Below are 9,444 nucleotides of genomic sequence, written 5' to 3' on the forward strand. Positions count from 1 at the left end.
TCTTAGTGAAGTGACTTTGGATTAATAATTAGGTCTTCCTCTTTTGGACATGTGAGCGACCCATAACACACTCTCCCCCTCTCTCTCTCTCTCTCTCTCTCTCTCTCTCTATATATATATATATATATATATATATATATATATATATATATATATATATATATATATATATATATATATATATATATATATATATATATATATATATATATATTATTTCCATCAAGATTACAAATATAATCATGAACCATATTGTATGGATAATCACCACACACCTATCGACCCCAATAATCAATTGGTCCTAAAAGCCGTTTGAGCCAAACACTTTTGATTCTTCTATCCCTCTTATGTGACTAAGAGTCATATTTAAAAATGACAATTTTACCGACTTTCATATCATTTTCTTTAATGAAATCAAAACTTAATTTTCAATTTTTTTTGTTTTTCTTTTAACCTCAAATTTATAACATTACATCTGTCTTTTTTATTTTTGATTTGGTCTTGTTGTTTTGTTATCTATAAAAAATTGTGTTAAATTGAATAATGTGTCTTGATCTCAATTTTTAAATAATGTGAAATTTTTAAGTGTAACCGAACAATTGCCATAAATATGTCTTAGATAAATAATTTATTGGTTTTATCGGACTTTTTAAGATTAGACACTACATAGACTTATACACTGTGTGTGATAGTACCTAAAGGGTAGAAAATTAAGTTCGAACCTACATAATTGCATTTATTACTGTTGAATCATTATGAAAAGCATCTATATTGAATCAAGAGCAACACATAAATGAAATAGAAATCACATATTCATTCAAAATTGTAAGGTGATAGTTTTATGGGTCCTCTCATTTATAAAGTGTTCAATCTCCATTTTTTCAAGCAATGTGAGACTTCCAACTCACACTTGTACACAACAATCTTCCTTTAAAGTGTGAGTCCATCCACTATACTCCCCCTCAAGCGAAAGCTCTTTCATCCACATACATTTGTACAACTTTTGCGAGCTATTGAAATGCTCAGTGCTCTGCACTCTTTGCATTCTCATTCATTGATTCAATGGTGTAAAGTGTTTTCTGTTACAAACTGTTATTAGCATAACTACATCAATTTTCAGTTACACACTAGAACTCAGCTAATATATAACATGTATCAGTTTACAAAAGCCCAATACTAAACTCAAGCCCAATAATACAGGTAAGCCTAATACATGAATGTTGACTAAGTCAACATTCAGTTTACTCTAATACTCCCCCACAAGTTTAAGGTGGTGGTAAAGGAACTACTTTGAGCTTATTCCTTAGGTCTTGGAAGGCAGCACTTGGAAGAGGCTTAGTCATAATGTCTGCCAATTATGCTGAAGCACGTACATGTTGAATTTTGAGCTTGTTAGCCATGACTCTTTACCTTACAAAGTGGATGTCAAGCTCAATGTGTTTAGTTCTAGCATGAAGAATGGGATTATGAGATAATAACACTACACTCAAGTTGTCACACAGAAGAGTGGCAGAGAGACACTTAACCTTCAGTTCAGCAAGCAAGGATTGAAGCCAAAGTAACTCAACTGTTGTGTGTGCTAGTGCCTTGTACTTAGCTTCTGCACTAGACCTAGCCACAAGAGTCTGCTTCTTGAAACTCCATGAAATCAAATTTAGACCAATAAAGATGCAAGTTCCTGATGTATATCTTCTATCATCTGGATCATTAGCCCAATCTGAGTCATTGTAAGCCCTGATGGAGAGATCCTAATTAGGAATAGCTGGGGACAGCAACAGACCAAGAGTGGCAGTTCCACCGAGATACCTGAGAATTCTTTTAACCATGCTCCAATGATTGTCAAGAGGGTTAGCCAAGAATTGCCAAGCCTTATTGACACAAAAGGAAATATCAGGTCTGGTAAGTGTAACATAGTGTAGTGCTCCCACAATCGATTGATACAAGAGAGGATCCTGCATAGTGTCAGTACCAAATTTACTAGGTTTGTAATGACTAAACATTGGAGTTGCAATTCCATTGGCTTCTTCCATATGGACTCTGCTGAGACGCTATATGATATACTTTGTTTGAGTAAGAATTAATGAGCCATTGGCTTGATATTTTACTTCCAAACCAAGAAAGTAGGTTGGTTTCCCAAGTCTCTTAAGAGAAAATTGATCATAAAGATTGGATATCTACTTGTGAATTAGAGTAGATAAAGTTCCTATTATCAGAATGTCATCAACATAAACAAGTTCATAAAGGGTAATACCTTGCTGATTATAAATGAACAAAGAGTGATCACATCTGCTTGTAGTGAATCTAAACTGGAACAATGTCTTGTGGAGTTTCTCATACCATGACTTGGGTGCCTGTTCGAATCCATATAGAGCCATGTTGAGTTTATATACCAATGATTTGTTGCCATTCTCAAATCCTGGTGGTTGCACCATATAGACTTATTCCTTAAGGGCCTCATTCAAGAAAGCATTGTTAACGTCAATTTGTTGGACATCCCATTTCTATGTCAAGGCAAGAGTAAAAAGAACTTTGTTGGTGGCTGGTTTAGTAATAGGGGAAAAGTCTCATGGTAGTCAAATCCATATTGTTGATTGAAGCCTTTGGTAACAAGTTTGGCTTTATACTTGTTGAGAGAGCCATTTGAGTTCTCCTTGACCCTAAATACCCACTTGCGGCCTATGGTTTTTCTGTGGGAGAGAAGAGAAGTGTCTAAGTGTTTTTGGCAAGGAAAGTATTATATTCTTGTTGCATAGCCTCAAGCCAATGAGGTTGAGTTATGGCTTGTTTGACTATTGTAGGTTCAGTGAAAGCTAAATAAGCTTTAGGTTTGAGGTTGCATGTTTTACCTCTAGTGACCATAGGATGATTGTTGACAACTAAATATGTTTAAGGAGTGTTGTCCTGAGTAGAGGCAGGTAAATAAATATCAGGAGAATTAGCAATGGGAGAGTTGTTATGTGATAAAGGGGCGGAAGTTTGCTCAGGACTACTATGAGCAATTGTGGTTGCTGCGTCATTTTGAGGGGAAATAACAGGCTGCGCATTTTGAGGAGAAAGAACATAATGGTTATTAGGAATTATCAAGGTTTGCTGCACAATTTCAGGTAATGTCTGTTGGGTAATAACTGGTGGTGAGCCTGGACTGATGTGGACTTGTCCAAAAGTTGGATCATAATCATTGGTCAGTGGTACAGACTGTGTGGGGCTAGAGTGAAGTGACAGTTTATTCCTAATAACAGGACAGTTTTGTTGAGTGTAGGTGGGATATAGCAGGTTAGGTCCAAGTAAAGACTTAGATGTATGGTTTGGACCAGTTGGAACTGTGGTATTGACTATAGTAGAAAAAGGGAATTTGTTCTCCTCTAAGAGTGTGTTTGGACGAGGTAATTAGAAATTTTAAAGCAATTTAAAATTCAAAGCAATTCAAATGATTCAATTCAAATTCATTCATTTTTAAATTATTTTGTTTGGATGGAGTATTAAGATAATTCATTGTTAGATTTTTTGTGTCATTTTTTATAAAATTTAAATTTTTTGGACCAAATTAAAAAATGAAAAAGTAGGGACTAATTTGCAATTTTTAAAAATTTGAAGGACCAAATTGTAAATTTTAAAAATTATTAAGGACCAATTTGCAATTTTAAAAAAAATTGGGGTCAATTTTATAATTTTGAAAAATATGAGGACCAATTTGTAAAATTTGAAGAAATAATAATAACAAATACATTCTATGGAACATGAGAGGAATTTCAAATTCTTTGGTTTTTGGTGTCATTTCAAAATGATTAAATTTAACTTACATGAAATACTCCATAAATTTCCATCATTTTAACAATTCTTCATTTTTGTATCCAAACAATGGATTTTGGTCAAATCATTTTAAATTCCCTCAAAAAATTACTTTCCCTCATTAAAATGCTTCATCCAAACACACTCTAAAAGTACATCTTTAGAAATGTAAATTCTTCCCTCTTTACTTAAGCATTTATGACCTTTCTAAAGGGGTAATATCCCTAGGTAATTACACTCAGAGCTTCTAAGTTGTAGTTTGTTTTTGTTAAAAGACCTGAGATGAGGATAACAGGCACATCCAAAGACCCTTAGACTTTGATAATCAGGAATTTTACTGAATAGAGCATGATGAGGGGAATAATATGTAGGATAGGTGGACGTAGGCAGTCTGTTCAGAAGATAAACAGATGTTGTAAAAATATGATCCCAAAAATTAATGGGAATACTAGCATGAACCAAGAGGGTTAATCCCATTTCCACTATGCTTTTGTGTTTCCTTTCAACAGTCCCATTTTAATGGGAAGTATGAGGACAAGTTAACCTGTGGATTATGCCCAAGTCATTCAAGTACTTGGTGAATGGCCTAAACTCACTTCCAAAATCATATTGGACAGCCTTAATAGAAGTGTTAAATTAAATTTGAACATAGACAAAATATTGCTTAAAAACTAACAATGCATCAAATTTCTGTTTCAAAAAGTATATCCAAGTGTACTTTGTGAATGTGTCAACAATGGCTAGATAATAAGAATATTCCTAACTAGATGGATTAGGAAAGAGACCCTATAAATCCACATGTATAAGTTCAAAAGGTGTAGTGTGAATAGTTTGAGATAAAGGGGCATGTAGTCAATGAGATTTACTAAAGTACAAGAGCTACATAATTCAAGACAATCTTTATTAGGTAAAGCAATATTACAATGTTTTAGCACAGATTTTAGACTAACAACATTAGTATGTCCTAATCTACTATGCCAAAGGGAAAATTTATTTGAACAAGCATTAGAGATATATGTGGACTAATTATTAGAGGACATACTAACTGTGTTGGCAGTTGGATAAGAGAAATATGCCAAGGGAAGATTGGAGAAACAGTACAGTCTACTAGTATCCCGGATTCCTTTTAAAAGAACCTCCTTAGATACCTGAGATTTGACAAAACAATTGTTAGCATGGAACTCAAAAAATAAATTATTATCTTTGGCAAACTTGCAGACAGAAATAAGATTTCTAGTAATGATAGGTACATGAAGTAAATGGTTTAAAGTTAAAGTTGTGTGAGAGGCTAGAGATGGTGTGACTTTGGCTGAGTCAATTGAGTTGATCTTCAAGCCTTGAACATTACCAACCATAACTTCATTTGAACCTGTGTAACTATGTGTGTGGTGCAAATTAGAGCTACTAGGAGTTAAGTGATGAGATGCACCTGAATCAACAAACCATGCTTGAGACTCCAAATTTGGTGGAATTTGTAAATCATCTTGATGAGCTAAGAAGGTTGAGGCTTGAGTGGAGTTGAGTTGTTGATTCTTCTGCTCTTCCTTAGGTTGAGTAGTTTGATTTGAGGTTTGATTCTTCTGAGGAGTGGGTTAAAAATTTTCATCATAACGATGCCAGCAATCCATGAACGAGGGCCCATACTTGCCACGTAGTTGACAAGTTGGTATATTCCCGGTGGTGTATCTTCTTTTGCCTCTGCCTCGACCTCTACCTCTGAAGTTTCCTCTGCCTCTGTAATGGTGAGAGCCGCCTCTGCTGGACTTGTTATTGAGAGTGTCATCAGATTGAGCAAGATTTGCAGTAGCATTATCCAGAGATAGTTCTTGACAATATTTGTCTATTTGTGCTTCTTGCACATACAACAAAGCTTCAATTTCATACAATGTTGGTGGTTCAATTTTGCCATACACCATCATGATAAACAGATTGAATTCCTCCGGAAGACCCTGTAGTATGGCATCAATTTGGTCACATTTAGATATAGGTTCTCTAATTGCAAGAAACGCATCTACAATAGCACGAATGTGAAGCACAAATTCAGAAATCGAGCGATTTGCCTTCTTTGTGATTTTCAGTTCGGCTCTGAGTTGATGAACACTAGTTTTCATCATTGCAGTGAAATAGTTATGAATCTGATCCCATATTTGATATGAGTGCTTGCAAGATAACACTCGAGGAAGCACTAATTAAGAAATCGTGGAAAGTAACCAGGTGAACAAGGCTTGATCTTGAACAATAATCCAAGATTCATATTGATCAGATCGTATGTTAGCTAAGCGATCTCTAGCATTCTTGAACATTGGAGGGATTTAGGGATTCACGACAAACCTATTAAGCTTGTGTGCGATGATGATGCCCTCTGCCTATTGATTCCAAAGAAGAAACATAAAGTAAAAAGAAAAGACGAAGAGAAAAAGCGCTTTTCTGCAAAAGATCAGAAACAACGTTAGATCGCAGTCATGGTTAGCGAAAGATGGATTGGATCAAAGGCGATGGATACCTTATTTAAATGCTCAGTGCTCTGCACTCTTTGCATTCTCATTCATTGATTCAATGGTGTAAAGTGTTTTCTGTTACAAAATTATTGTTAGCATAACTGCATCATTTTTCTGTTACACACTAGAACTCGGCTAATATACAACATGTATTAGTTTACAAAAGCCCAAAACTAAACACAAGCCCAATAATACAAGTAAGCCCAATACATGAATGTTGACTAAGTCAACATTCAATTTACTCTAATATGAGCAATACAACGGGACACGCCGCTTGACCACCATCATGTAAGGAAGACTTTCGATACAAGGGACAGTTACATTACTCGAATCATCGACTTTGATACCAGAGTCGGGTCATCACGAGAAGCATTCACATTGGATCAAGAGCAACACACAAGTGAAAGAGACACCACATATTCACCAAAAACCTTAAGGTTATAGGTGTATGGATCCTCTCACTTATAAAGTATTCAACCTCTACTTTTACATACAATGTGGAACTTTCAACTCACAATTGTACACAACAACATAAACATGCATTTATAATCTCCTTTAATTTTAGTCGTTGACTTGAAATCAATTAATTCATATTACACAATCAATTTCCTATAATTAACCTATAATCCTACATCTCTATCGTCAATTCAAATCAAAGTGTCGTTGGTTCAAATCAGACTTGGTAACATCCAATCTAAATTCATAAAACACTTTCTCATAACTTCTATTGTTTTTTCCAGACAGTTAAGATGCAATATTGTGCGACGCTAAATCCATAGAGCACTTTCCCAAAACTTTTATTAGTTTTTTCATCTTTTCAATTTTTTAATTTGGATATGGTTTGTATAAGGACATTGGTATGGTAGAGAACAAGGTATGTAAGATGCCAAACTTATGGTTACAATTTGAGAAGGATGGATAACGCCGCAAGCCAACTGAATGAAAAGGTCTCAATCACATGTGAAAGGGTCATGCAATTCAGACCCTTTTAAAATAAAATCAGTTACAACGGATTGAGGAGGAAATTAGGCATTATTTTTTGTGGCATTCTTTGGGGAACCCTTTGTCTTTATACAGTTGATTAATATCAAAACAAACTATTGGAAAAAAAATGGCAAAGAAGAATGTTTTAGCAAGAAAGTTAGTAAATACATGATGTTCAAAATAGTAAAGTAACGTGTTAAAGGTACCTTGCAATTAATAAAGGAGTGACCTTATAAATATTTTTCGGTGCACAATAAAAATTTGGAAAAATATGCTTTTAGTTTTACTAACTACTGCATTTTTTGTTTTTGGTTTTTTTTTATTAAACTGTTGAATAACAATTTTCAAATTTTTTCATCTTCTATTTAAATTTATGATGTTATGTCACTAATAAAACTTGACATGACATGGCATGTGAACAATTTTAATTGGGATTGAGATTGGAAATAGAATGTAAATTTGAAAAAGCTAATGACATACTTTTAAAATAAATAAAGAAATAATATTGTAATAATTTTTCTAGTTCTTCATCACTTTATTTTCAAATCTTCACTCAAACTCAAAAAATTATATTTAATTTTTTTTTTTTAAAAGAGTAGATAGTTAATATATGCTATTGGAGGGAATAATACGTTAATTTTTTTTAATGAATGGTCTCTATCCCTTATTTGGTTGACTAGGACTCGAACCCACATGCTTGTAGATTCGGAATAATTCTCTCGTTGGGTTCAACATAAGCGTGAGAACGTGTACGGAATCGGTCAACAACCTAAGAACCACAAATAAATCGATTAAACTGGATATCATATACGCATAGATATTTAGAAATAAATAAGTATGAACTTACAAATGTCGCCAAGTTCGCTCTAGTTCCTCTGTGAGTTTCACCCATGGTAAGAAGTTGTTGAGACATTGTTTTAACCGTAGTGATTTCTTAGATGTTTTAGTTTATCTTTTTCTGTTGGTTATTTTCTATTTACCTTTTAATTAATGAATGAACTACTGTTTTCCGTGAACGCTCGAGTTAGCTGATTCACTGATCTTATCTGTTGCAATTTAATATATATATTTTTTAAATATGTTAAAATAAAAACAGTTTTATAAATAAATAACAAAATTAAAAAAAAATTAGTATAGAAACAATTAAAAAAAAAAAAGGAAACACACATAGGCGCCACCCTAGGTGGCTTGAAAGAAGAAAAGGAACATTGAAGCCACCCTGGGTGGCGCATTAGTTAAAGGAAATTAGGCATTGGCGCCACCAGAGGTGGCTCCTATGTGGAGACCACCTCTGAAACCTGGTCATATGCGTAATTTTGCCGAAAACATGGTTTTTGGTGTAAATTATTTATTAAACATGGTTATTTAGATTTTTTTTTTTTACATTAGAGTGCCTAAACCACTAGGCCAATTTGTCAACTATGTTTATAATGAAACTGAAAAGTATATATTATATTATAATATATTATATTATATATATATATATATATATATATATATATATATATATATATATATATATATATATTTAATGTACGTTAATATATTGTAGTTAATCAACATTTTTCTTATTAATTATAATATTTTACAATAATTTTATAATTAACGTTTTTTTATAATATTAATTTTATTATATTACATTTTTTATAGTTTTATATACTGTACATTAACTATAAGAATTTTTTTTATGTTTTAGTATATTTTCTCACAGTATTAACGTTATATAAAAATGTTAATTTATAAAAAATATTTGTTGATATAATATATTAATTTGTAAAACGTTATAATTTATACAATTTTAAACGTTAATATTTATAAATATTAATATTTGTAAAATGTTAAAACATTAATATTTATAAAATGTTAAAACGTTAATAAAAATTTTATATGCCCAGTATATTAAATAAAATTAGTATTGGCTGGCTTTATTAATGGTCCTGGGTTCAACTCACGCCCCAAACAAAGGATATGGTGTTCTGAAAACAGAATTTGTGTTTTATAAGGGGGACCCTAATGGCAGGGGGAACAATTATTTATCCCTTTAAAATATGATTGATCATAAACACTTTAAGTCTCTTCTTCCAATTATATGTTTTCTATTATTTTTTAGAATAGATTAATTTGTATTATTCTTCAAAACAGTCAATTACAACCGATCCTTAGGATCCAGGTA

This window comes from Vicia villosa, linkage group LG2 (genome assembly GCF_029867415.1).
Source record: "Vicia villosa cultivar HV-30 ecotype Madison, WI linkage group LG2, Vvil1.0, whole genome shotgun sequence".
In the NCBI taxonomy this organism is placed as follows: Eukaryota; Viridiplantae; Streptophyta; class Magnoliopsida; order Fabales; family Fabaceae; genus Vicia; species Vicia villosa.